This window comes from Phalacrocorax carbo, chromosome 1, assembly GCF_963921805.1.
Source record: "Phalacrocorax carbo chromosome 1, bPhaCar2.1, whole genome shotgun sequence".
Classification (NCBI taxonomy): domain Eukaryota; kingdom Metazoa; phylum Chordata; class Aves; order Suliformes; family Phalacrocoracidae; genus Phalacrocorax; species Phalacrocorax carbo.
The window spans coordinates 79,264,466-79,291,050 of NC_087513.1; the positions used below are offsets into that span (position 1 = coordinate 79,264,466).

Below are 26,585 nucleotides of genomic sequence, written 5' to 3' on the forward strand. Positions count from 1 at the left end.
TCCATTACTTTGTGGCATTTGTGGTTATATTCAGTCGAAAATGCCACTTTTGATTCAGCAGCTATTTAAATCTACTTTGCATAGGCTGTTTGAGAAGCTATGAAGTGATGAGTTGGACAAAAACCAAAGAGGATGTCTTCCAGTTGCTCATGTTCTGCCCTGGAACTGGTCAATGCTTGAGCTCTAAGTAAAGAGCTTTTTCTAATCAGGTTTTATGTGCTGATTTAACTTGCTTTTTTATTACATAATGCTAATATGGGAGGAACAGTGCTTGCCCCTGCGGTTCTTGTGTCTCTGGAGTCACCCCACCAGTTCTGTCTGAATTCCAGAAGAACTTTGAGGAAGGGTCCACAGGACGTAATTTTGGTCTTTTTAAGGCTAAGAAATGTGTGGGCTAGAAAGTGTTAAGAGAATCTTATTTGCAAATGGTGAAATGTTAGTTTTCTCCGGAAGATGTACTTGATGCTCTAACAGGATGAGGTAGTAGGTTGTGTGGTTTCAGGGTAGTGATTTTGCCCCAATCAGGAGATAACTATACAACCTACTGCCTTCCCTGATAAGCAGCATAACATCATCAGTGTCTTAATTCACAGAAAAACAAAGGCCAGAATATACTTCTGTGACCAGCAAAGTAAGTCTACAATTAGTTGCTGTTACCCTGACCCTAATAGCTTTAAATTTAATGTCTTGCATTATTTTAATAATTTCCCACAAAATAATTATCTTTTTAAAAGTCTTTATCTTGAAAATTGAATTAAAGAAGTTTTGCTTATTTCAGAGTTTGTCTGGTCTGCTCTTGATCTGTTTTGTTTCTGGTTAATTTTAGTGGAATGAAGTTATGGGAAATGATTCCAAAAATGCTGTGAACTTGCATTCGAGATGTTCGTAGTTCCGTGACATCGAAATTTGAGTGCAACAAATTTTACAGGCAATGCACTGTTCTTGTTCAACCTTACCTCCCCCTCAGGAATCTTCCAGTGTTTTACAAATAATACCAGATGAAGTCACACAACATTCTTCTGGAGGTCAACTTTATATTACAAATAAAAAGCTGTAACAATGAAAATCAAGGCCCAGATTTAAAAAAAAAACCAAACCAACAAAATCAGACATTGATTCTGTACCCTCAGTTTCTCATAAGCAGGCTCATTTCATGACATTTAAATGCCCCCCAAAAGAGAATGCTCTGCTATCTAAAAGGCACAAATTGCACCTGGAAAACCATGGACAGAAAATGTTAAGTCCATTAAAGACATTTTGAGAATACAAACTTATAGAATCATACGCCAAAAAACTGTGGAAAAAAGGGAATATAACAACAAGGTGCTGGTTTTGGTTGGGTACATAAAAATCATTCTCCCACATGCAAAATATACCGGGAAATAGGAATCATGTAAAACTTAAGGTCATCTTAATACCAGGGGTATCGAACTGGTTATGTATAACCATTTGATTATACAGCATCTCATTACTGTAGATTAGAGTAAAAATTTAGTCATAATCCTCTATTCCTATCTCACATGCTACACAAAAGAAGGCTTTGCTCACGTAAAAAGCATTACCCTCCTATCTGTACCTAGGCAAGCCGAGACAGCCATGGTGAGAGCAAATGAGAAAACTGACGTTACATTTGACAGCAAAACTGGGTGTTTTATTGCTTCTCTGGTCCAAAAATATCACACATATTTGGACTCGGATGGTATTTGAGGTCATTCAACACCTCAGAACAGGGCCTTTTGTTAATACCTTTAATGAAAGGTTAGGAATGTTATTTGACTCATGTTCACAGAGAGGGATAAAGGCTGTTGGTAGAAGAGGAAAAATTGCTGCATGTCTGAAAAACGTAGGAGAATAGGCAATACTGTGGCTGGTTTTAATCTTCTCTTTTCTTCTTGCTGTTTAAAGAGGATCTCTTAATTTAAAACTGCTGTAAGGATACTTACCATGCTGGCCATGTTCAAGGGCTGCAGGACATGCATTGCAGATTCTGAACTCTCTTTCTTCTGCTGGAAATGCAGACTCACAGTTGCAGTGTAAACATCTTAGACGAGTGTGAGTTGTGATTGCATTGTGTGTAGCTTAAAACATCCTGCTCCCCTCCAGGCCACAAAATTGGCTGGAAATTTCTAGCTTAGTCTTACATTCAGTAAATACGTAGCAAATGTTTTGTATGGAAGAAAGGGGTGACAAGAGGGAAAATGCTCTCCACATTCTACAACAGCCTGTTAGAGCTTGCCTCTGAAGTCGTTTTAAAATCTTTTGGCTCTGCCTGGGTCAGCATTTTGTTCTTGGTAATGAGCTGTGAGTTTTCAGATTCTAGTCATTCTGGCAAGCCCATTAAAACAAAGGGCCAAAAGAATCCATAGTGTTCCCTGTGCTAGGATCTACAGTAAATGCAAAAACATGTGCCTATATTTAGCAGTGTGCAAGCCTGTAGTTAATCAGGTCTGACCTTAGCAGTAGGTGTCATTACAGCTAATGGGAACTCCAATAGAAACTTTAAAGCACAACTGTGTGGTACCAAATATTTTCCAGAACTGTATACTGAAAATGTTTGTATCAAAATGTAAGTAGTAGCTTGGGCTGCTGGAATCATGATGAAAAACAAGCTGGTTTTTTTTTAAAAAAACTCAAGTCAGCATTACTTCTTCTTGAGGTCATGTGCTGTTGTGCAGCACACGTTAGGTGTGAGGAAAAAACAATCATGAGTATGCATAACATGATAAGTGTATCCCCTAACATACACTTCATTATAATCTGTGCTTAAACTTTTTTTGGTTTTTTTTAGTGTAACAGCCATTAGTCAATGAGCAGAAGCTTAATACATCTTGCTGGAACAAAGCCTGTACATTTGCTTATAACAGACCAGGTGAAAATCGATGGGCGTGGAATTTTCTCTGAGGTCAGTTTCCCTTCTGTGCCCTGGGGAAAGTATGTGGTGTTTTGAGACAAGATACAAAAAAGACATCAGGCAGATCCCTGACATTAAAGCCGCTGTTGCTGAGTTTTAGATCTCTGTTGCAGGGATGTGTGGACCATTATACCTCTTTTTCCATGCCCCAGTTCCAGACTGTTTTTTCTGGGGTTTTTTAATGTGAGCAAACCTCAATATTCTCTAAAACCAGATGCCCAGCATGAAAAGTTTGACTCCATTTGGCAAAACGCTAAAGCAAAGGTAAATGTTTTAGACAATCAGGATAACCCTAATAACAGGCTGCGCTACCAGCCCTGCTTGTGAAAACCTGGCAGTGTGACTGTGCGTAGGTACCACAACATGCCAGCTGCTGGGATGGTTCCTCCACGGCTGCTCTTGAGAGGGCAAAGACCTTGAACACAGAAGTAGTTCGTGGTGCTCCGCTGAAAGGGTGAATTACAAAGAGGGATTTATACTGGGCGAGGATCCAAGAATGCAGTAAGACTGTAGCTGGCATGCCAGTCTGTGCTGGTAGATTCAACATGACACGCTGCATATTGCTAAACAAGAGCGGCACTTAACGGTTGCAGAGAGAGAGCTGGTGCTCATCAGGAAAGAAAAAGTTCCCGCCTCCCCTTGGGCTTGGAGAGATTCCCCACACAGGGCCTGGTCCCAGGATTGGGTTCGTACTGGGAGACAAATGAGACCAAAAACTGTTAGCAGAAGTCTTCTGTGGTAAAACAACAAGCACCGTTCAGAGAATTGGAGGTCTGAGCATATTGCTAACTACCGTGAATGTGATTGTACACAGCAGTTACCTAGAGATGGTGCAGCTAAAACCTGTTTGGGCTTGGAGGGGGTTTTGTAACTAACACTATGCAGTTCTCACAATATGAATGCATACCAGTTTTGGGAATAACAGTTATCAGGATAACTGATGAAGTAAAGTCATTTCTATCATGAAATACAACAGCAAATCGAAGGTGGGAAGGGAGGGAGTGTACAGAATTGGATTTAAACTGCAAAAGGGACTGGTGAAAGCGGGGTGGTGGTTACACAAACTGGACCTTGACCAGGACTCTGTGGTCAAACTACATATGCTAAGGAAAACAAAACAAAACAGGAATACCAACAAACGATTATCCAAGCAGGAAGATGCCCCCTCTTGCACAGAATTCACTTTTCCACCAGGCAGGCAGATGGGCAGAAGCAGTCCAGCTCTAAGTCTGCCAGCTGCTTGTGCATGGCAGGAGCGCGGGAAGCAGTTTCCTGCATGTGCTGCATCACCGCAGGCGGAGCGGAGCGATGTCAAAGAGCTACAAGAGTTACAAGAGTTACAGGCACTAAGAAGTGTTTGTATCTTCAAGCCCCTCTCTGTATGAGAGGTGCTTGATCTTCTGGGCTTCTCCCCTGTTGCTCTCTGCGTTGGTCTGAATTACTGCATTAATCAATACATGTAATGGAAGTGTGAGAGCTGAAGCCCACCTGGGCGCATACAGGGGCCAGACAGTAACAGGATGCACCAAATTGTGCGCCACTCGCTGGTGATATTTGGAAGGTTTTGGAAGCAAAAAGAATGGCAAAAGCTTCACAAAAATTTACTGGGAAGAAATCCAAATGATTTGCTCTGGAGATTCAGCAACTTCACAAGGATGTTAGCTCTAAGAAGTCAACAGGCCACCTGGATGCCACCAGGAAATCCTGCTGATGCCACTGATTTTACACAGGTGCAACTTGGGGTGGGGGATGTAGCTCACACTGAAAAAGCCTGTTTAACTATGTGTAAGATCAGCTTAAGGAGCGTGTCTGCTCATATCCCCTCTCTTAGAGCCCCTAGCCCAGCTGGACCTTTGATACAATTGTGCTGACATCAAGGTGGGCGTACCTCTTCTTGGCAGAGAGGGGTTTCCCCTGGGACCACCCAGGATATGCTCCAGGGCCTTCAACCACAGCCTCTAGCCCTGGTTAAATACAACCTCAGCTGTCTTCCATAGTGCTTGAACCCAAAGTTGTGTTCAGGTTTGGTGTAGCACAGCCCAGCTCCTTTATACATTTATTTTATTTTATTTATTTATAGTTCATAGGTATATCTGCCTGCAGTGACGCTGAAGTGCAGAGTCATGTCTGCCTGCTTATTTTCCTCGTGCGTTGCTGGAGTTTCACCAAGGCAACATCAAGGAAGCAAATCTGGGCTGGTGCTAAAAAGCCTCCAGCATTGGGCTTTGCAGAACTGGGAGAGCTGTGAGCAGCTGAGCTGCAGAATTCTTTGTTGCTGCAATGCAGATGCAAGAAGTGGAATCAGTGGGGAAAAGTAAAACAGCCTAGTCCTAAGAGCAGTGTGCCAAACTTGCATGACAGGAGTACTAACAAAACATTTTAAAGCTATGTTGGCATGGCTGTGATCCATGTGGCTCAAAACCATCCATGAAGGTATACAGGTATTAACTTCCATTACAAAAGGTAGAGATGAGAGCCCTTGAAGATGTCTGTGAGGATCTGGGATTCAGTGACTTGGATGCCCAGATCTCACCTGAAAAATCAGTGCCAGCACTGTCTAACAGAGCAAAACAAAGGCATCAAAAAAACCTAGGCCAAAACACCCACTGATTTTCAAATAGATCTGTGTTCCTAAGTCACTTTGGCACTTCTAATTGTTTTACAATTAACAGTAATGATTACCAGTCATGCTAAGCATTTGATGGTATAAAGGCTTTTGTCTGGTTGTGGAATACAGTTCATGCCTAGTCTCCAGCACAAATCAAAACCATATGAGTAACCAGGTTAAGAGACAACCAAGTTATAACTGAGTTCCCAGATGTGGCTTATGTTTGTATTCCGGCCAGGGCCTGAGGCTCTTGCTTGAGATTTTCCCTGTCCAGCTTACATATACAAATGTAAACAATAATATTTCCATCCTCGAGGAGTCCAAGTGAGATTTTATAATGGGAACAAAGGCATTAGTGTGTTTCAATCAGCTGAAAGTGTGCAGCAGTTTACATATTAGTATATGTTTTTAATTAACACTTGGAAGAGAGCGAGAAATACTTGATGCGCTTAGAACTACCTTTCTTGCATGTTCCTCCATGGAAACATCTAGACTGAAAATAAAACAATTCCTGATAAGGTAAATAGGCATTTACCTTTTGTGGAAAATGACAGCTTAATCCTTCCTTTACACAGCAAGACAGGTCTTCTGAGCATCTTGCTCTTTGTGGAACTGTAAAGAGTAAAACACAGCGTGCAGCACTGCAAGGTCTGGGAGGTTTCAACCTAATCTGAGTCTTTACAGTCCTTCCTGAGCAGATTGTTCCCATGTGGGCACATACACGCTCTTCTCTCTGGATTTAAACTGAATTTGGTAACCCGAGTTTGGGCTCCCTTATATCTGTTAAAAAGCTACTCTGCGAGCTTGACAAATGTTGTTGCAGCAGTGACTATTTGAAAATCAGATGAGGAATCCCATAGGTCCTATTTTTATTTAGGCTTGGCTTGCTGGCTCGTTCCAGTGACCTCCACTGAGGTTAGGCATGTGATACGCATGGTTAAAATATAAAAACTTCTTTCCTCTCAAGTTTCAACATGCCCTAAAGTTTGGTTATATTTCTCTCCCCCTTTTTTGCTATTTACCACAGGTAAAATAAAGTGATTGATGGCCCAGGATTTAATGATTTACCTTTCATTTTCCACCTTATCAAAACTGAGAGTCTGAGTTTGGAAATTCAAATGGACAAATTAGTTTCCATTTGGTTCCCCTTTGCAATTCAGCAGCTTTCCCAAAGCTTAAGAAGTTTTAACCGTAGCAAAAAGAAACCTTATAAATACATTGCATTTCAGACATTCGTCGTATTGTACTGACAGAAAAAAAGTGTTCATTCCCAAATTTTATTAAAATTTGAGCCAAACGAGAATTAGGAAAATCTCCCTCAGAAAGTTTCCATGCTTAAAAGAAGATTTTTCACACTAGAGTGAAGAAAAAGAGATTGTATTATCCAGTATAGGGGAGTGTTTCCTTAACTCAAGCTATTCCCAAATTTCTCACAGAGGAGCTACATCTACTTCAGTTTGGGTAAGTACGTGAACACACAATATGAAACGGTTGTTGCTCATACAAAACTAAAACAGCTACAAAAGGAAACCACCCTCAGCTGATGATGGCGTATTTCTGCCTACAGCTATTTGAACCGCGGTCAGCATGTGCAGCTGGGAGACGAGATGTGGTTTGACCATATGTGAGCCAAAACACGTGGTGACTTTGTTTTTACAGATGATGCCAAGTGGAGGTAAACACCTCAGTGCACAGGACGTGAGCAGTGTCTGGGCTTTGCTCCAGCCTGCCGATACGCAAGCCTGCAGCTGTACGTCACATTCAGCAGGTTATTTCCCTCAAAGTAAGGTGCACATTTTCCCAAAAACTATTTAAAACATTTTTATCACTGTCCAAGCCTGGAGAACCCTATGAGCTCACTCTTTCTGTGTTCTGGGTTAATTGCAGGCCATGCTTTTAATCATCAGAAACACAGACGATGTGTTACTCATTAGATACTTAGAGTTTCTACCTTAACCCAGATAGCCTGATGGCTGAGGGAGGCAGCGGAGCGGGAGCTCAGGAGGGGCCGAGGCAGCCTGTGGGGACATGCGCTGAAAGAGGGCGCAGGGTTTTGGGCACAGCTGTCCTCTAACTAAGGGAGAAGAGGGTGGGGGGAGGCACTCTGCTGCAGCATGGGAGGGAAAAGCTTTTTCCCCCTGGCCTCATAAGGAAGCACCGAGGCAGGTGGGCTCCTCACCTCAGCCCGAGGGAGGCTGGGGTCTGGTGGCTGCCATGCAGCGGGCAGGGGCCAGGCTGCTGCCGCTGTCCCAGCCTCAGCCCCTGCTTTGCCCGGCTAAAGCTTCACCACGCTGATTTACGACTCCCCTCAAGTGCCTGCGATGGAGTTATAGCCCCTTGTATTACACGGTGCCTTCTCTGTTATTCTTACTGCACACCACAGATTTATGATGGCTTTTAAGCCAGGCAGCATGTAAAGAAATATGAGCTTAACAAAATAGAGAAGGGACCAAAGGAGGTCAAAGTGTGGGAGCTGAACCCTGTACGGTGATCCAGGATTTCCTTTTATTTACTGCTCACACCTTTTCAATCTCAAGTAGATTTCAGCTGTCTCAGGCAGCCCTACCCAATGGCTGGGGAGGAGTCTGTAATCCACTGAGCCGAGACGCTTTGCCATCAGCGGATGTCTTTTATTACAATCTAGCACACGTAGGAAATCCCAAAATACCATCGGTGAATTAAATGAATTTTAGACAGAAAGTGCCAGAAAGACACATAGCATCAGGGTAGGTAGGAACCCCACATTCATCTGAACAGGCTTTCTATCGTGCCATGTCTTACTGTGGCACTGGCCTGTGCTTTTCTAGGTTAGCGATGTCCGGCAGAGCTGCTCCGCTTTTGGTGCTGAAGGAGAATGATTTGTGATAGTCTTTCACAGAGAAGTGGAGCAAAAGTTATGCCTGATTTCCTCAAGATGATGGTGTGACAAGGAAAGTAATGCTGTAAGTAATAGGAAAAATATAGGCACCGCCCTTACTCTGCAGATGGATAACGTGAGGCCTTGCAGCACACGCAGGGTGACAGAAACACAAGGGCAGAGCTGCATAGTCACCTGTGGGACCACGGCCTGCATTAAGCACTCTACATCAAGACACAAAGCGAAACAGCTGGCAAGAGGGAGGAAAGCTGTAATTACAGCCAACACCTATTGCTGAGGCTCTTGTCTTGAAACAGAAGCCAGGAACAGGAGCTTTTTCCCTCCTAGGTGAGTGTCATAATCCCCTCCAGCTACAGTATCATTTCCTTCATTAATAAGACAAGCTCCAGTGTGTTCCCTTTCACTCAGATTTATTATCATTATTTCTCTACTGAGGAAAGAAATTTATCTCCCTTCTGGTTACAGCCTAGGACTATAGCAAGGCTCTCGTGGCATATGTTTTTTGGTGGGTTTTTTTGTTTGTTTGGTTTGGTTATGTGGTTTTTTCCTTTGTTTTGAAGGGCACCCAACAGTCCAAATAATAGTCCACCTGCTCTTCTAAGCTTCCAGAGCAACATACTCTCTAATCCTCCAGCTGCTTAGTGCTGGTCATGTTTTAAGCCCTCTCAAAAACAAGGAAATTTAAAACAGGTTGTGCCTTGGATTACTCTTTGGTAATTTCACTGGCCACCCGTCCACATCTGAAGCATCTTTTCTTTGGAAGTCTGGACTCTCATGAGATGTAAAATAGATGTCAGAACTGATGGTCAACACAAAACTGCCTCCCTGGGGTGTTCTGCAGACAAATTTGTTTACCCGAGTCCCGAGGTGACTCAAATTTATAAAGTTAGAAGCACCTCTTTAGTTTTCAACACACAATATCTTTGAAGTCAAGTAAACCAGTTATCAGAAATATGCATGGGGTTTGTTACACTACTCAGTTACCCACGACAGCTGCCGTTTCTTCCTCAGGTGTAGTGCCTCAAAGTTTGGGGCCTTCTCCTAGGAGGTTGCAGCTGTGGATCTTCTGAGAAACATGATCTCCTCCAAAATGACATCCAAAGAAGGGTGAGTGATGTAACTTTGCTGGAAGGGGAGTTGCATGCCTTCCTGCTAACCTTGGGATCCTCATGTTCATCAGCTCTCTATTTTCCAACTGATTACTGAATTTGTCATGCTCGCTTCCTCACAGTGTGTGCTGTTTATGATAACATCAAAAACAATCTCTTTTTGAAACAGTAACACTACAGTATGTGTTTGAGTGTAATATCTAAATCAGTCCCTGTGTATTTTGAATATGATATATCACTAATGATATACAGCAAGACCTTGTACAATATGAACATGCTACCTCCTTTTTTTTTTCAATATGGTTTTGATGACTTACCTCATCAGAAGATCCTATGTATTTGCTAAGTGGTCGTCCTTAGCTTAGTCTTTGATTATTGATGATGTGGAGTAAGTTAGCAGGGAAAAACTGCATCCTGCCTCATCCAGTAAGAGACCTAGGGAATGGCAGATTCAAAATGATCAAAAAGAGATGCTTTTTCCCAAGCTTTTATGGTTAACAGTGGAGATCTTTTCTGTTGAGTGTACCATGGTGCCCGTGGCAGCTCAAAGAGCAGTAGGAGAGGCATGTGTGGATGACCACAGCAGATGTAGCACTCCTGACTCAGCTAAGGATGGATCTTTGGAAGGACAGAGTCTAATTTTACGAAGGGACTTTTTCACTGAAGTTTAAAAGTCATGAAAGGCTTTTCTTGTGGTAGCAGCACTGGCTCTGAAGAGTTTTGGCAGAAAGCTGCCACAGTACCGAACTTGTTTTCATTTAGATGGTTTTCCCTGTGATATACTTGTTTTGTAGTAGTGACTTGGCTTGAAAAGAAAGGTGAAGATAAATCTCAAAGCTGCTGTATTTGTGTGGGTCCCCCACTTTGGCCAGGGTAGACTTCCAACTGAAATCAGTCTCGAGTTGATAGCAGACTTTGCTAGGGGTGAAAGTGAGTAATTTTTGCATTATGTTTCATTACCTTCGTAATGTAATGTACTTGGTTTATGCAAGAGTCACGAAGATGTTCCTCAGATTCTGTTCTTCCTGTCAGGAGGCTTTTGCCCTTCCACTTGATTTGCGTGCTCAATTATAAGCATTCCAGTGGGACACATAACTCATATTTTATGATAGAATGAAAGTATAAAGTCATAACTTAAACTGTATTGCATTTCTTGCTGGGCTGTGCCATGCATATTTAAACAAAGAAAGTTCAAAATACTGCACCACCACAGAAAAGGGCACATGATGTCTTTATCTGTAGAATAGGAATAATACTGTATGCTTATGTACCAAGACTTACTATAAGTTTAAGGGCACAAAACCTGAAGTTTTTATTTAGCATGGCTAGGATATGTGGTAACAACTGTCAGACACTGGTTAGCTCTCAAACAGTAGCTGAAGGGACTGAACCTTTTACGCTTGCTGTCACTTTACACTTAACAGTTTCAGATGGATGCAGCCTCTTGTTTCCTACATAACCGAAGGTTCAAATATAGACCGTACTGCTGATAAAGTAATAACAGAAATTACTGAGCAGTTCTAAATTTTGAAAATGTTCATTCTTCTTTTGGTGGCAAATCTACATCCAGCTTCTACATGTGGAAAAAACCAAAAACTCCTAAATATAGCTTGAGTTTTCTACTTCACAGCTACGAGCAGAAAATACCCATGAATCAATAATGAAGGCCTGTAAACACTCTTCTGGCTCTATAGCATACTTAATCTCAACCAGGGGCTGTAGTAAACCACAATTCCCTAGCTGCAATAAATGCTGCAGACTCCAGAGCCAAGCAAAAAGTTTAATTAAAAGCAAACTGATATATATAAATCTGCTGATGCTCTCTCTCACTCTTGCATCTGAAATATATAGAGGCCTCTTCCTGGAGACACTGGATGATTTAGACTTCAATTTCACTTAAGAAGCCTCTCAACTAATACTATCCAGCGAGTGTCTGTGCACACACTACATAAAGACTTCCTGTTAACTAAATGCATTGATCTCCCATTGCTTTACATGCCTAGTGTATCAGCTGTTGAGTTATTTGCCTAATTTAAGAGACTCGGCAACATTTTCCTGTGCTCTAAATCACCAGGCATCTCTGAACTTTTAGGAGAAACTACATTTGGCAGTTAATGGGTACAACAGCACGAGTGCAATAGATTATATTTTGGCTATAAGTAAGCTTGGCAACTTTGAGGAAATGTCTTGCTGACACTTTAGCACCAGAGGAGCTCTGCTTGTGTTAGCAACGTTTGACAAGCTGTTCTATAAACACTTAATGAAATGCAATTTCATGTTGATTTGTGTCCTAAGTCTATCCCAGCACTACACGCTTCAGTCTGAACTCGCACCAGCTCCCTCCCGACCCCTGTGCGCTGTAGCTGTTTGCTGGACATGGTGCTGCGTGCCTCATAGTTGATTCACAGAAAAGTCTGGGTTAGATGGGACCTCTGAAGATAATCTGGTCTAAACTGCTGTTGAAGGCAGCACCTTAGATTAGGTTATCAAGGGCATTGTCAAGCAAAGTCTCAAATATTTCCATCAAGAAAGGTCCCATCACTTCTCTGGGAAGCGTATTGCAATGCTCAATTGTTCTCTGGCTGAAGAATTAATTTTTTCTTGTACCCATAAAGAACTTCCCCTAAAGCAACTTGTGCCCACAGCTTCCTGTCCTGCCACCGGGAATCCTTTTGAAAAGAGTACTTCCATCTTCTCTACGACTAGCTTCTTTGGGTGTTAGAGACACTGACTAGAACTGTCCTGAGCCTCTTCTTCTCTAGGCTGAACAAATCCACTTCCTTAAGCCTTTCTTCATATGCCAGGTTCTCCAAAGCTCTAATCATCTTAGTGGCCCTTCAATGGATCCTCTCAAATATTTCAATGTCTTTCAATGTCTTGAGCTGAGGGGCCAAAAGTGGACATTAAGTTCCAGGTGTAGCCTAACAAGTCCCAAGCAGAGTTACATATATGTTGGCTGGCCTAATTAGTATGTTCATGCAGACACTGGCAGTTTGTGTGACTTTGGACAAACAATATTTTGATTCTGATTTTTCTGAATGTGGAACATGAGGAGGATGACAACTGTTAAGGGACTTGGGATTAATAAAAGGCTTAGTTGTTTTTTCTTTCTCAGAAAATAGAAATATGTAAAAAGTATGTGTGACACTAATGAGTTTTGGCATAAAATATATTAAAGCAATATTCTAGAGGCAAACCAGCTTCTGACACAATATGAGATAAACAGTTCTAACTAGCTTTCAGAAAATTAGTGGTCATGTGTGTTGGGGACCAAATCACAGTGCCTTATATCTTTGAGCAAAAATTAATCTATTAATCTCATTTTATTTATAGTGGTCTTTGTTGACTTACATCATTGTGGTGTTTTGTCTGGTATGCACTCCATTGAGGCATTGCTAAATGAAAGTGAACTATGAAGGCTTCGTAGCCAAAACTTGTGTTCTTGAGGAGACACAGTAATGTATCTGGTGCCAGTGTGTACCCAGCTAGATCAATAAAGATAAATCTTGCATTCATTGATGTATTAGGACACCTCCAGAAGATTACTGAATTAGGGATATCCTAATCAGCTGTTGTTAAACTGAAAGCAACAACTGCATTTTGTAAGGGGAGGTTCCTAAAACAGAAAAAAAAAAAAAAACCCAAACCAAAACCACAAAACAAAACCCCTAGAATTTCTGTTCATTAACTGAAGCATTAGTGGTCACACAAATCAAAGCAACCAAAGATACAGCCTACAGTTAAAAGATTTCTCTTTACCTGTGCTTCAAGTTTGTGTTCATATGGAATAGTAAAATTCCGAATGTGTGGAATAAAAGAATAAAAGACTTAATCTTAAAACATCTAAAACTCAGCTTTGAAACACAGAATTAATTTCTTTGTCTACCAAAATAAGTTCAGAACCATAGATTAACTCACTTTTGTTGCAAGATACTAATACAAAGATGAAACTTCAAAAAAACAAGCTGAAGGAAACAAAAAAAACCTGAATAGCAGTTATTTCATCAACACATAGACCTCAAAGCAAATCTTGCCTTTCTCATCTTACATATTTTGCCTGTTTAATCTTATGTATGGCAGTCGTCCTGCCATGAGTAGGGCGACATGGAGAGTAAAGCAGGGGGAAATTAGTTCAAAACATATCATAAGAAATCCCAGTATTCAAAGCACAGTATTGTGCTGTAAAATACAAAATTTAATAGAAATTTGCATGAGAAAATCCTGCCTGTCTCTTCTTACTTTCCTTTGACTGAACAATAGAGTAAATATACTAATGTCCCTTTATCTACCAGTTTTAAAGTTCGCATTATCTAACATAGACTATCTACGTAACAGGAGTTCCTGAAAAGCAGAATATGCATGAATGGGTCAGTGTTCATAATTAATGCCCTGAAATGTGTCCGGCCTGATGCTAAATCAAATGTTTAGGGGGCTAAAAGTACTGCAAGCCAATGTAAGGTTGAAATCCAATATGATGATACTTGTCCATTTTCTGCTAAAGGAGGAGGGAATCCTGAAAATGGAAAATTAGAAGCATGAAGAAGGAAGGACATTAGGGAGTGACTCAACAGGTGTTGAAAATGCAACTGAGATTGCACGTGTGCAACATGATCAGGTTGGAAAAATAATTAGTTGAGATGGGAGGCAAAATGAACCTCTAGTAGAAGAAGTTGGCTTAGTCAGGAGATAGAAATCTGATGCTGGAGAGTCTGAAGCTGAGCCTGATCAATCTGATTTGAGTGTTTCAAAATGCAAATTCCTCCTGCTCAACAGGACGTCTAGTGAACATTAGTATACATTAGCTTAAAATAACTCCATCTGAATTGGTCTTCAAACTGAGAGTTTGCCTCAAACAAAATCTGAACTCTCGAGCGTGTGTGATTCTGCAAGCCAAGTGAGAGCCAGAAGGATCTCCTGCAATTCAATATGCAGCAGCTGTTGAAGCTTTTAAGCAATGTGTGAGAGCGAGTCATGGAAAAGAGTCAGGGGAAAAGAGATTTTAGAAGCACTGTTATTGACTTGCAGGTGTAAATGTCCACTGAGATTGAAGCAAATGTGGGGGAACTGGCAGAGAGGACTTGGAGAGAAATACAGAAGCTGCTGAGAAAGATAATGTTTCAACACTGTCAAAATTGTCAGTGTGTGTATTAAAGATGGCGAGGATGAAAAATTAAATACTTGATTAATATAACGTATCAAGTTGAAATAAACTGAAGAGAGGTTGGAGAAAGATCAGACTAGGTCATCAGTGATCACAACAGGGATGTGGAAGTACTATATCTACAGATGCATTAGAAATATAAAATGAGGGCTTCAACTTCCAAACACTGGGAACCTGGGTTAGAGATTCAGCTGCTAGACTCATCTGAGATTCTGGGAGATACACGTGAAGCTCCCTGGCAAAAGACAGAAACTGAGGCACCTAAAATGTTAGGAAATTTTATTTAAGCAAATCTGCAAAGAAGCAATAGAAATTATAAAAGAAAAGCACTGTAGCTTTAGTTATGGCTTACAAACCCCCAACATGAATCTGTCTTAACATCTTCCTTCTTTGCTTCATACTTATTTAACATATTTTCCATGTACAATAGTGCCTTTATACGAAGTTTCAACTCTTTTGCAGGAAGTGTTACCTACTTAATATAAAGCTGCTCTTTGAAAGAAGAGTTACTTTCCCTTTTGGCACTTCTAAATATTTCTGTTTCAAATTTGTGCTCCTTTCCCCGCAAGATCTGAGTTGCAGAGCTGCTTCCTTCAGTCCCCAGTGGAGGCCTATTTGTATTGGCTTTGATGTAAGCAGTAAGCTGCTTGGTTTAATTTTAACTTTTCAGGGGAAGAGTTTATTCACAAGTGAATTACACAGCATGAAATCTTAAAAGCTGCAGTTAGATGCTCATGGAAAAAATGCATAATGAGCCTGGTTGGGAAAAATGTTACAGAACTGATGTTCTCATCTAAAAAGACAATGTGCTTTCATGACGAGAGAGGCAAGATGGAAAAGACAGGCTTCGACACTGACAAGGAAAGGGCTGCAGAGTGACACTAATGTGCCCATTAGTTGAACTGCATGTGCAGACTGGAATGAGAAATGCTGCACAGGGAGAACAAAAATTCCTGATTTCCAAATAACACGTAGAGAACATATTCTGCTGCACTGGCCACCTTGCTTTTGGGATTTTTAGCAATGCTTTGCGCGGTAGCAGGATACCGAATACCTTGTAAGCATTACAGTTAACTTTTGTCATATCTTTTAACTCTGTGGTCATTTGCTTAGTACCAACAGTGTGCATCATATTTTAGAGCGGTAATAAATCGTTACGCTTGAGGCTGGGTAGCTCCCACAAGCAGTGTATCTTTGATCCTTAGGAAGCCACAAACCTCACTGAAACTTGTAGACATCGCAGCTCCTTTCATCCATTTTGTGTAGTAAAAGCTTGAAATAGTAGATGCTACTATGATAGTTGCAAATCATCATGGCAATACGGGGGTAGGTTGTGAGCTGAAGCCTCAGGAAGAGATCTCCTGACTCTGAAAGCAGATGTGGGAGCCAGGCACTGTTTTGACAGAGCTGGGTGTGTCCAAGATAGAAGCCAGAAGAAGAAATGCAAGCAGAGAGGTGTTTTTAGGAAAACAGCACTTTGAGTACATTCTTTGCAAATAAACAGGGTTATATAAAAGAAATTCTGTAGACGTTGTACCGTCATCAGTTAGTCTTCCCAGTGGAAACAGCATGCAAGGCATGGAAAGCTGCTTAACTGCTCGGGCTAAAGGATAAACTCTGACAGACTCTCAAAAATCAAAAAGACGAAAATGATCTTAAATAAGCACTGGATGTTTTCTAAAAAGATTTAAAGTAACAGCAGTTAGCTTCCTGAGATGAACCTACAGGTGGCATAAAATTTAGGAGATTAAACCTTTGGGGCAGCTACACAGTGTCTGGCCAAATCAGGAAGCCCAGCTGCCAGCTCAGAAAGACAAGCTGGATAGATAAAGCCAAGAGTCAGCTGCCTGCCACTGATCAAAAAATGTCCCAAGAAGTACAGAAGAACAAAAAACTCGACTTCTTTGGCTGATACTGGCAGGGAGGAAATGCAACAGCAAGGAATTTGCAAAAGGATTGTCTAGAAATTAAAAGCTGTCAAGATTTCTTGATGTGGAGCCATGGGTCCTTCCAGTATTTCAAAGTTTCTTTTACTTTGGATACGGATGATAGTGTTTATAGACCAAAAAATGAGTGTAATAAAAGAGAGCGGAAGGTTATTACTATGACAGCCTAAATTTTCTTGGGACACAGCATCGGTCAAGACTCTGCAAAATGATTCTGCTGCTCTTGGTTTGGGAACAATAAACTCGAATAGGCCTAAAACATAGGAAGTTGGGGTGGGAATAGGAGGGATGGAAGATTTATCCTATAATAACTAGAAAAGGCAAATATTAGCTGTAGAGAAAATGTCTTATTTGAGCACATAGGTAAAAACCTTCCCTTAAGTTCTGAGCCCTGCCTTGCTATCAGCCAGATCATCTCCATAAAGGAAAATTCACCAGCAGTTCCAGTACCGCAGGCATATGAAAAATGTTACCAATTTTATCTTGGGCAATTATTTCAAAATCGTTCCATAAGGTCACTGTAATTAAGCTCATCAATGCTCTAAATGTCTGGGATGAGTAGAAGTATCGACGCCAGATAAAATCCAAGAAGGATGGAGACATTGCATTTCTGTGCTTGCAAAACCTAGCCCTGACCCACCAGGTGGTGGCAGGAGAAGTTTCCATGGCTGGTCACAACGCAGTTTTGTCACTCTTTCTTACAGGGTGTAAAGCAGCAGGTGATGATGTATTAGGTTTCATTAGAGGCATTTATGAAGAGAAATCACATTGGGCCTGAACCTAGCAATGAAAAATAGCATAACATACATCTCCATGGGTCACAAGAAAATGTGGAAGAAAGTACAATATATGGAAGCTGCTATAATGTGTCAGCTTTTTCTGGGAGGGCTGAAGAGACATGTAAAATACAGTAATGCAAACAAGAAGGACATTATAATTAATTTGCTTAATAGCCACCACAAAGCAACACAAGGTAACCAAAACAAGAGAGCTTGATGTGGGGCAAGGAGGGAGATTTGACAGCCTGTGCAGTATGAATGAGTATCTCAAATTGTGATGGTGGGGTTTTGTGAAAAGCTATGCTTGGAGGATGTTCTCAGAAGTGACTAAATCGAAGCAAATAAGCAAACCAAAGGAAATAAGTCTGTTAAAAAAAACCAAAAAAGTATTGATTTGTGATTATAGAACAGGGTTAGTAATCTATTGCAATGAGCTATAGCATGGGAGAAAAGAATGTATGTGCCCAGGAATCATCCTTCAGAAGAGTATGTGGGCTGGGTTTCTGCTGGAGGAGCTGGAGCTGTGGTCTGACCGAGGCATGAAGGCCTGGTGATTTTGCCAGACCGCACAACGGGAGACCTGTGGTGCGGGCATCTGGCAGAACAGCCACTTACTTCTTGGTCCCATTTAAGATTCTGAGGACTTCAATGAGACAAGGTACCATGCCAACCACAGGCTGGCCAAGCACACGTGTACGTGCTTGACCCACCATGCAGATGTTAGGGCCTGCCAGTGACACGAGAGCTCAAAACCCTCTGGACTCCCAGCCCTCAGCTGATGCCATCACTGCTACTTATGGCATGCTGTGTTGCCTCTCCTTCTACATTCCCTTAAAAAAAAGAAGAACCAAATATGCCTGGAGCTGCAAGGGTTTCTCAATTTTATCCTGCCAGTAACAGACAAGGAACATCCTCTTCTGCCATAAATCATGCTCAAACTAATATAAATATTTGTTAATCTAGGGCCCTTTTAAAGCTGTGTTAGGGCTTTACCTGTAATTCTCATTAGGTAACACTGCAGCTTGTATCTGCAATAACATCTAAACCAATCGTTTTTCTGGAACATCTCTGCTTAGCGGAGGAGGAGGGAGGGAGACATACAGTCCTATTGATGTAACTATGCAGCTAAAACACATTTCTGCCTCCGAAAGTTAGAGAAATGACAGTCCTCTGCCAGCCTGTGACCTCTGGATTGGTGGGTATGGACTTTATCATGTGGAGCAGTCAGCTACAAATTAATAGCAAAAAAAAAAATCTCTGTCCTCTGAACCATGTTACCCACAGACTTACGCCATTATTTCTTTCTTCAACTACTTTTCTGGTTCAGTTCCAGTTCAACTCCGCCTCAGCATAATCCCAGCCAGGCTGAATATGAATTTCAGCTGAACCAAAATCTCTGTTGGTTCAGTGCCTCTTTCTTGTTGTGATACACATATTATCTAGGAATCAGAATGCATTTAAGATCGATGACTATAAAGATTACTTTCTGACTTTTTGTGGCTCTCATAGTTGTATCTGTTCCAATCTCTGGGTCTTTGTGGCTGTCGGAGCAAAAATGAGGGGTGATCAGAATAAGTATTCTATGTAAGCAAGATACGACATCAGAAAGACACAAAACAACCCTGCAAGCACCATTTACAAATAAGGGAAACACATATTACCATTTTCAGAGACCTATATAGAGACAAAACAAAAGTAGGCACTATCAGCTTTGGGTGTTTTGAAGCCAAAATGCTCCAATCTGGATGAAAACTCTGTGACCCTGACCTCCCTTTAACAAGGTCAGAATTCATTTTGAAACTCCAAGATGAAATGAGCCTCAATTTCAACATACAAAAAATAAAATTAATTTTTCAACCACCTTCCTGATATGTCAACAGGACTGGGAACAAATTATCAAATACTGAATATGTAATTAAGTGTCTTTTTAACTGGAAGAGGCCAACTTGTGTGTGCCCAAGGATCATACAGTTTTGCAGCACTAGACTATATATGATTTGAACACTGTATTTCTAAATTAAATAGTTTTGAAGCACTCACTTTTCATATGCATGCTTTGCTGCAAGATAAAATGAACCATAATGTTGATTTCCTCTCAGTTGTCTCTCAATTTCCCATATATATACCTATACACATATGTGCATAGGCATGTATTTGTTTTCATAGGAATCTTTGTTCATAGTGGAGCATAAATTCTTGGTACATTAATGAAATGCCCAAGATGTAACAACCCACATCTACAGATTTGACGACCAAGTCTAAAGCAGAGAATCTTTTCCCCATAACATTACATGGCATTTAACACTAACTGCAAAGTTAGTGAATAAATTCTCACAAAATACAGTGGTGAAAAGGTAGGTATTATTGCTACTGTTATTAATATGCTTTTTCTTATACAGTGATACAAGGCAGGAAGAATTTGGTTCAATTGACCCATATTACAGGTGTTACAACACAGACAGATCTGACCTCAAATTCTCTTTTGCCCCTTCTCCCCCATCCTTTGGACCTTGAAACCTTTCTGCATATAGTAGTATTTAGCAAAGACTATGATTTTGTACTATCATCTGACTTTTGCGTCGCCTATACTATTTACACAGTAAGCATCTCAATGGACTGAGAAATAAATAGCCAACGGTGTCACAATATTTTTGGTGTAAATTGTTATGTGGAGCATTGCTGTTACTCTGGGAGGACTGCAGAGTATTTTGGACTTAGGTAAATTACAACCGTGAACTTTTTGTATGCCAACTAAAACAGCACAAAAATATATTCCCTCCGTGCCTAGCAGTTGCAAGGCTTTCACAAGAGAAAACACAGCGATCTAACTATAAATAGCAACTTAACTAAAATTAGATAGAACTGGCAGGCTCTCGCCTATGAATGGGAGCACTGTTAATGTGCTCATCAGGTACTGGAAGGGCTCCAAATCTGACAAGGCATGCTATGGCACAAACTTTCTGTGCCTGGAAAAATGAGCAGAAATGGCTGAATGAATAGGGCCAGGGATGCTTTCATAACTGGATAATAATGTCAGAGACTGCCTGACGATGCTGATTAAATTTAAAGGGGGTACTGCAAGTAGGGATATTTCTCTGTTATTCCTTATTGCTTTGCTTTGTTTATGCTAACAGAAAATGCCGTTAAACCTAATGAATAAAGAAGTGTGGGAAATCATTTAGGGGAAAATTAATACCGAGATACTCAGTAAAGTTAATCCAAGCTGGGTAATGGTGTAAATTTAAAGCATGTAACTGCTTTTAGATGTTCTAATTCAGAAATGGTTAAGGCTTCTCTACACTTCTACACGGTGAAGTTACTGAACAATGAATAAAAATACGAACTGATGGTACGCCGGGTCCTCAGTACTAATCAGCTGCCTGTTCCCCTGCTATGGAAACACCAAAAATGCTGTTTGGCTTTCTCCAATTTAAAATAGACCTTGTAGCATTGAAAGCGCCATTATGGTCCCAAAACGGTAGAGAAACTTCAACTGCACAGATGATATATGCTGACCTTCTTTCTACACATAGCACCATTGAAATACAATCACTTCTGCACCTGCTATCAATCAGCCTACACTTCCATATATAACTCTTTTTCCCCCCTAAAAAAAATTAAGTTACCTCATACAAAGACACCTTGAGGGCATGCTGTATTTCCACAAGGGAAGTCAGAGCAAAGTAGCTGATGAATTGTGAATTTACACTGAGCTTATTGTACAATGTCTGTCCCATGTTGATAAACCATTAGTTCACCTCAGTTTAATTCACTTTAAGCATGAATTAAGTTAAGGTAATTATGGCCAGCTGACTCCTAAATGAGTGTCCATAGAGAAATTATATATGCTTGGGTTATATTCACTTTAAATTCACATCTTTTTTTGTTAATTCACTTTGACATGAATTGGTGTTGTCAGCTGAGCATTGGTAGATAAGGGAACAGCAACTCATCGTCTGCCTGGACTTGCACAAAGCCTTTGACACTGTCCTGCACGACATCCTTGTATCTAAATTGGAGACACGTGGATTTGGTAGATGGACCACTCAGTGGATAAGGAATTGGCTGGATGGTCACACTCAAAGAGTTGCGGACAACAGCTCAATGTCCGAGTGGAGGTCAGTGATGAGTGGTGTCCCTCAGGGGTCAGTATTGGGGCCAACACTGGCATCATGGACAGTGGAATTGAGTGCACCCTCAGAAAGTTTGCTGATGACATGAAGCTGTGTGGTGTGGTTGACATGCTGGAGGGAAGGGATGCCATCCAGAGGGACCTTGGCAGGCTTGAGAGGTGGGCCCATGTGAATCTCATGAAGTTCAATAAGGCCAACTGCCAAGGCCCTGTACATGGGTCGGGGCAATCCCAAGCACAAATACAGGTTGGGTGGAGAATGTATTGAGAGAAGCCCTGAGGAGGACTTGGGGGTGTTGGTTGATGAGAAGCTCAACATGACCTGGCAATGTGCCCTTGCAGCCCAGAAAGCCGGCCGCATCCTGGGCTGCATCAAAAGAAGCGTTTCCAGCAGGCCAAGGGAGGTGATTCTGCCCCTCTACTCAGTTCTCATGAAACCCCACCTGGAGCATTGCATTCATCTCTGGGGCCCCCAGCATAAGCAGGACATGGTCCTGTTGGAGCAAGACCAGAGGAGGGCCACGAAGATGATCTGAGGGCTGGAGCACCTCTCCTGTGAGGGCAGGCTAAGAGAGCTGGGGTTGCTCCGCCTGGAGAAGAGAGGGCTCCACAGAGACCTTTAAATACTTAAAGGGGGCTTATAAGACGGAGGGAGACTTTTTACCAGGGCCTATAGTGACAGGACAAGGGGCAATGGTTTCAAACTGAAAGAGGGTATGCTTACATTGGACATAAGGAATAAATTTTTTATGATGAGGGTGGTGAGGCACAGGAACAGGTTGCCCAGAGAAGCTGTGGATGCCCCATCCCTGGAAGTGTTCCAGGCCAGGCTGGATGGGGCTTTGAGCAATCTGGTCTAGTGAAAGGTGTCCCTGCCTATGGCAGGGGGGCTGGAACTAGATGATCTTTATGGTCCTTTCCAACACAGACTATTCTATGATTCTATGACATCTTGTGTAGGTCAAGCCACTGGGTATCTTGGGCTTGTGCCAAAGCAGCCTGAAGATAAGGAAGGAGATTCTGAGCTAGTCGCAACAGACAGAAGAAAAATCTGATTCTCAGAGGCTTCTAGATGAAAAATAATACAGAAAAATTTCTATTAAATAGATAATATATGACTCAAACATAAAACATTGTTTAAATATAACTATGATAATGTTTTTTATGAGAAACATTAAAATTAAACAATACAGTACTTTGTCTATCCCCTTCTCAAATAAGCACTTGTCAGCCATAAGGAAAACACAAATTTAATCCTGTTATGTCCCAATTAATCTAGTCATTTAAATGGGCTAAAATATTTGCTATCATGGCTGTTTTTATAGAAATCATATCTTCATATAGCTCTATCAACTTGTTTTAATGTACAAAATTATCTGAATTGTACCTAATTTCATTTTCGTTCTGGAAATTAATTTTCATTCACTCAGGAAGTAAGCATAAGTTATTCCAACTCCTACTCAAAAAATAATGGCCCTTTGAAACTGATGTTGCTCCGTCACATTACAAAGACCATATCAGTGGTCTGAAGGCTTCACATAGCTGTAATGAAAAGTAGGTTTAACCTTAGCTTGCAGATAATGTTTTTGACTTAGGAGAAAGTTTGTGTAAACCAGCACTTTGAAATTTAATCCTATGGGGGTTAAAAACAAGACTGTTGTTTCTCATGGAGGGGATTTAATATTTGGATTAACCACTTGATTAGAAAGGTTACAACCTTTGTTTATGGAATAGCTTCTGTACTTTCAGCCCAATAGGAATGAAAGCTTTGATGTACAGAGTGCTGATAGCAAAGTATGTATTTTCACTGGGGAAATGTTACGTGCCAGTTGAGGAGAAGGAATGAAGTCTAATGAGGATCCCAGTGCGCTTGCTGAATAACCATGTGTGCATGGAGGGGAAACAACCAAAGCAACGAACTTACCAAAAACTTCCTATATGAAGATATAAAACCTGTTAGAATATTGCTGTATTTCTTTTGGAAAACCTCTTTTTGGAAGACCACGCGCAAGCTTCTTAAACATAGTAATAAACTCTGAAGAGTCAAGAAAAAATTTTCAGAAGCAAAAAAATCCTGGATTCTGAACTGAGATCTTGATAGAAAAGATAATTAAACAAAAATGAACAAAGAAACTAATGAAAGTTCAGGCTCCACTTCAGAATTCCAGCTTCCTCTCTAACCACTTTTTTTCCCCCCTTTCCAACTCCCTCACTTCTTCCACATCAAGTATGCTCTACAGTTATTCATGAGATAGCTGCCACTAGAGGTCAGATGTTTATCATTCTCTTCAGTGTCATTAATGACCATTAGTGCTGTACAGTTTGAAAATAACATAACTGCAAACTGCCTAAAATTATTTTCTTATGTATTTATATGTAGCTACAAATACAAATTAGAAATCAAAGATTAATTGTGAATTTACACCGAGCTTATGTGCTCTTTAGAAATCAGAACACTCAGATTTAGAATTTTGTAAGAAATTTGTAGTTTTTAGTGTGCTATGTACAAAGATGAAAGTTCCCAACACACAAAGAATTGTTCATTGATTTGAGCTATTGCTGTATCAAAAATAATAGAGAAGCTATAATTTGCACACTAGTAATGGTGATGAAAATAATTGTTAGGTGCAGGATTTGTACTTTTGAATCGTGTACTGTAATTTTTTTACAGTAATTTGTTCCAGCCTGAAGTAGATGAACATGCTTCTCATTTGGAGACAGATACTCCTGTCCCTTGCATTTAGACTGGGTTCTGGTAGGTGAACAGTGAGATGATGTTGAACTACCAACCTAGACCTCACAGTCTGACTTAAACCAAAATTGCCAGAGGTTCAAAGAAATCAAGTCCTCTACAAATTACGTGAAAATTGGCAACTGAATAGTCAAAAGCAACACAGATTAGTGTTTGCCTAGTGATGTGCTCTCCTACCAGTACAAAAGCAAGTAGCCAGCTGGGCAAGCAGCATGAGCATAGGAACAAATCAGCTACTTTGCCCAAAAATGAGGGATGCTGGAGAAGTACTGTACAGCATAGGGCTGAAAACAAAGGACACAGAGCTAAAGGAACTAGGAGAGAGGAGGTGACCAGCTGATGTCCCCATCAAGCAAAATGTGTGGGAAATCAGGCTTTGTTTGTTTTCTGGCACACATACAATGTGTGTATGTGTAGAAATAGAAAGTAAGTCCTTAATTTTTCCAGCTTGCTCCCAAGCTCTTTATTAACTACACAATCGGTAACACCTTGTATAAAATCACAAAGAGTGTAAAAAGTTTACTTGGTTTGGTCTTTCCCGGTGAATGCAGTGAATATTCATACAGACTGACATGAACAGAACAGTCATTCCAGCTCCAAATAGATAATCTTTTCACAGATCAGGTACACGTACTTATTTTTATATAGGTTCATAACCTAATAATTTGCTGAGCATATCAATTGCTCGGAAGTGCCTAAGAAAAATCAAGAACTTAATTTGTTAAAATAAGACGTTATTTAAATCAATTAACTAAACCAGCACGAGGCGGTGACATCACTGCAATTGTATCTAGCTCTGCAGAACTCCACCTATGCTATTGCACTCCCAACACCAGGTCACCATAGGAATACTCATTAAAAGATCTTATGGTGATGCCATCTGTAGGCCAGTGGCATGCGATAGCCTGTGCAACAGGTATTTAGTAAACAGCCTTCCAGTCACTTGGAAACACATGCAGACTACATCCAGCTGATCAATGGTGTTTCTTAAAGGAGCAAAACAGCTCAGCAAAAGGAAAGTCCTCACTTAACCTTCTCTTTCATGGAACTGTTTTCGTGACGTGCCCCTGTGCCACAGATCTAAGCAAGAGTAAGTTGTTTTGCTTTTCATAGAAGAGATTAAAAAAATTCGTCTTTGCTATCCTTCACTTGTTAAATAGAACAATTGAGTTCAATGTTTGGTCAGAAACCATTCAGTAGTGAAAAAAGAGCTCTAGGCTACCCAGATGCAGCCCTTCGGGCGTGTGCTAATCAGCCCCAAGCAACACTGCCATTCCAGCACTTTAAACTTCTGTTTTTGCAAGCTTTTCACTGGAGACACTTTTCCCAGGAAAATCTGGAGTGAATCCAGCTTCTCTTTAAAATGTATTCCACCTGATATGCAGAATATCTCATGTAAACTGCACAGGGATGATCTTCAAAGCTTACTCTTTCCTTCACTACCTGTTTCAGAATGCAGTAATATCTCTTGCAAAGATTGCTGTGATGGGAACAGCCATCATTATATATGTCCTGGAGCACAGCCTTTTATCCATTGTCATCACTATGTTTTAAAATATTTTCCAGGTGTACTTGAAATACATAATTTGAATTTGTGATGCAGTCTCTACCTCCACGCAAAATTGCAGGGGACCTTTGCTGCAATGCTTTAGAATCCTGCCAGCTTGAGGGATGATCAATGAAAAAACTCAAAGCGTGCCGATTCCGAATTTCAGAGAGGTTCAACTTTATTATCAGTTAGATAAACACAATAATTGAGTAAACACCTGGCAGCCAACTTTTAAAGGGCCTTACTCCCATCTCAAGGCAGTTTCCCTCTTCTCTTTCCTAGACTTTCTGCTAATTTGTGTTCATTTTGATCAATAGGGGATCAAGCTCCAGAGCAATGAAAGTCATATTGAAATTACTGTGGAAAGTCATAGGCCAGAAACTAAAACAAACCTTTATAATCTTCAAGACCATAATTCCAAAAATTGCACTTTTCTTTGCAGAAATGCAGACCACGTCAGAATCTATTTGTAAACCCATTGTATATACTTTTTTAAAAGCCTTCATCACAACACCTGACTGACCTCAGGGCTGCTCTAGAGCTCAGTGGAGCTCTGCGATACACCGTTCAGGCTACCAGCAGTTAAAAGATAAACCTGTAATTGTGCTGTTAGCTGTCATGACGTGAGGGAGCATACAGAAGCAGAAGTCCATATCCCTTGAAACTTAAGTTTCTTCTAAGTTACCGGATTATATTTTAAAACTTGCTTTTCACTCAGTAAAAGGATTCCTGTAACTTCACTAGTGTTCTAAACTGAGGA

General features: G+C 40.8%; 2 long non-coding RNA genes across 2 annotated transcripts in view; both read left to right on the top strand.

The window, feature by feature from the left end:
• Positions 1 to 1,682: 1,682 nt before the first annotated feature.
• LOC135315166 (uncharacterized) lies at positions 1,683 to 8,657 on the top strand. Its single transcript, XR_010374599.1, has 5 exons — positions 1,683 to 2,052; positions 2,789 to 2,902; positions 7,087 to 7,307; positions 8,327 to 8,461; positions 8,504 to 8,657. It is a non-coding gene; the product is annotated as an uncharacterized LOC135315166 (long non-coding RNA).
• Positions 8,658 to 26,585, top strand: part of LOC135315165 (uncharacterized) — a 32,414-nt gene continuing 14,486 nt past the window's right edge. Inside the window, exons 1-2 of the long non-coding RNA XR_010374597.1 lie at positions 8,658 to 8,724; positions 9,409 to 9,504. This is a non-coding gene — a long non-coding RNA (uncharacterized LOC135315165). The remainder of the gene's footprint in view (positions 8,725 to 9,408; positions 9,505 to 26,585) is intronic.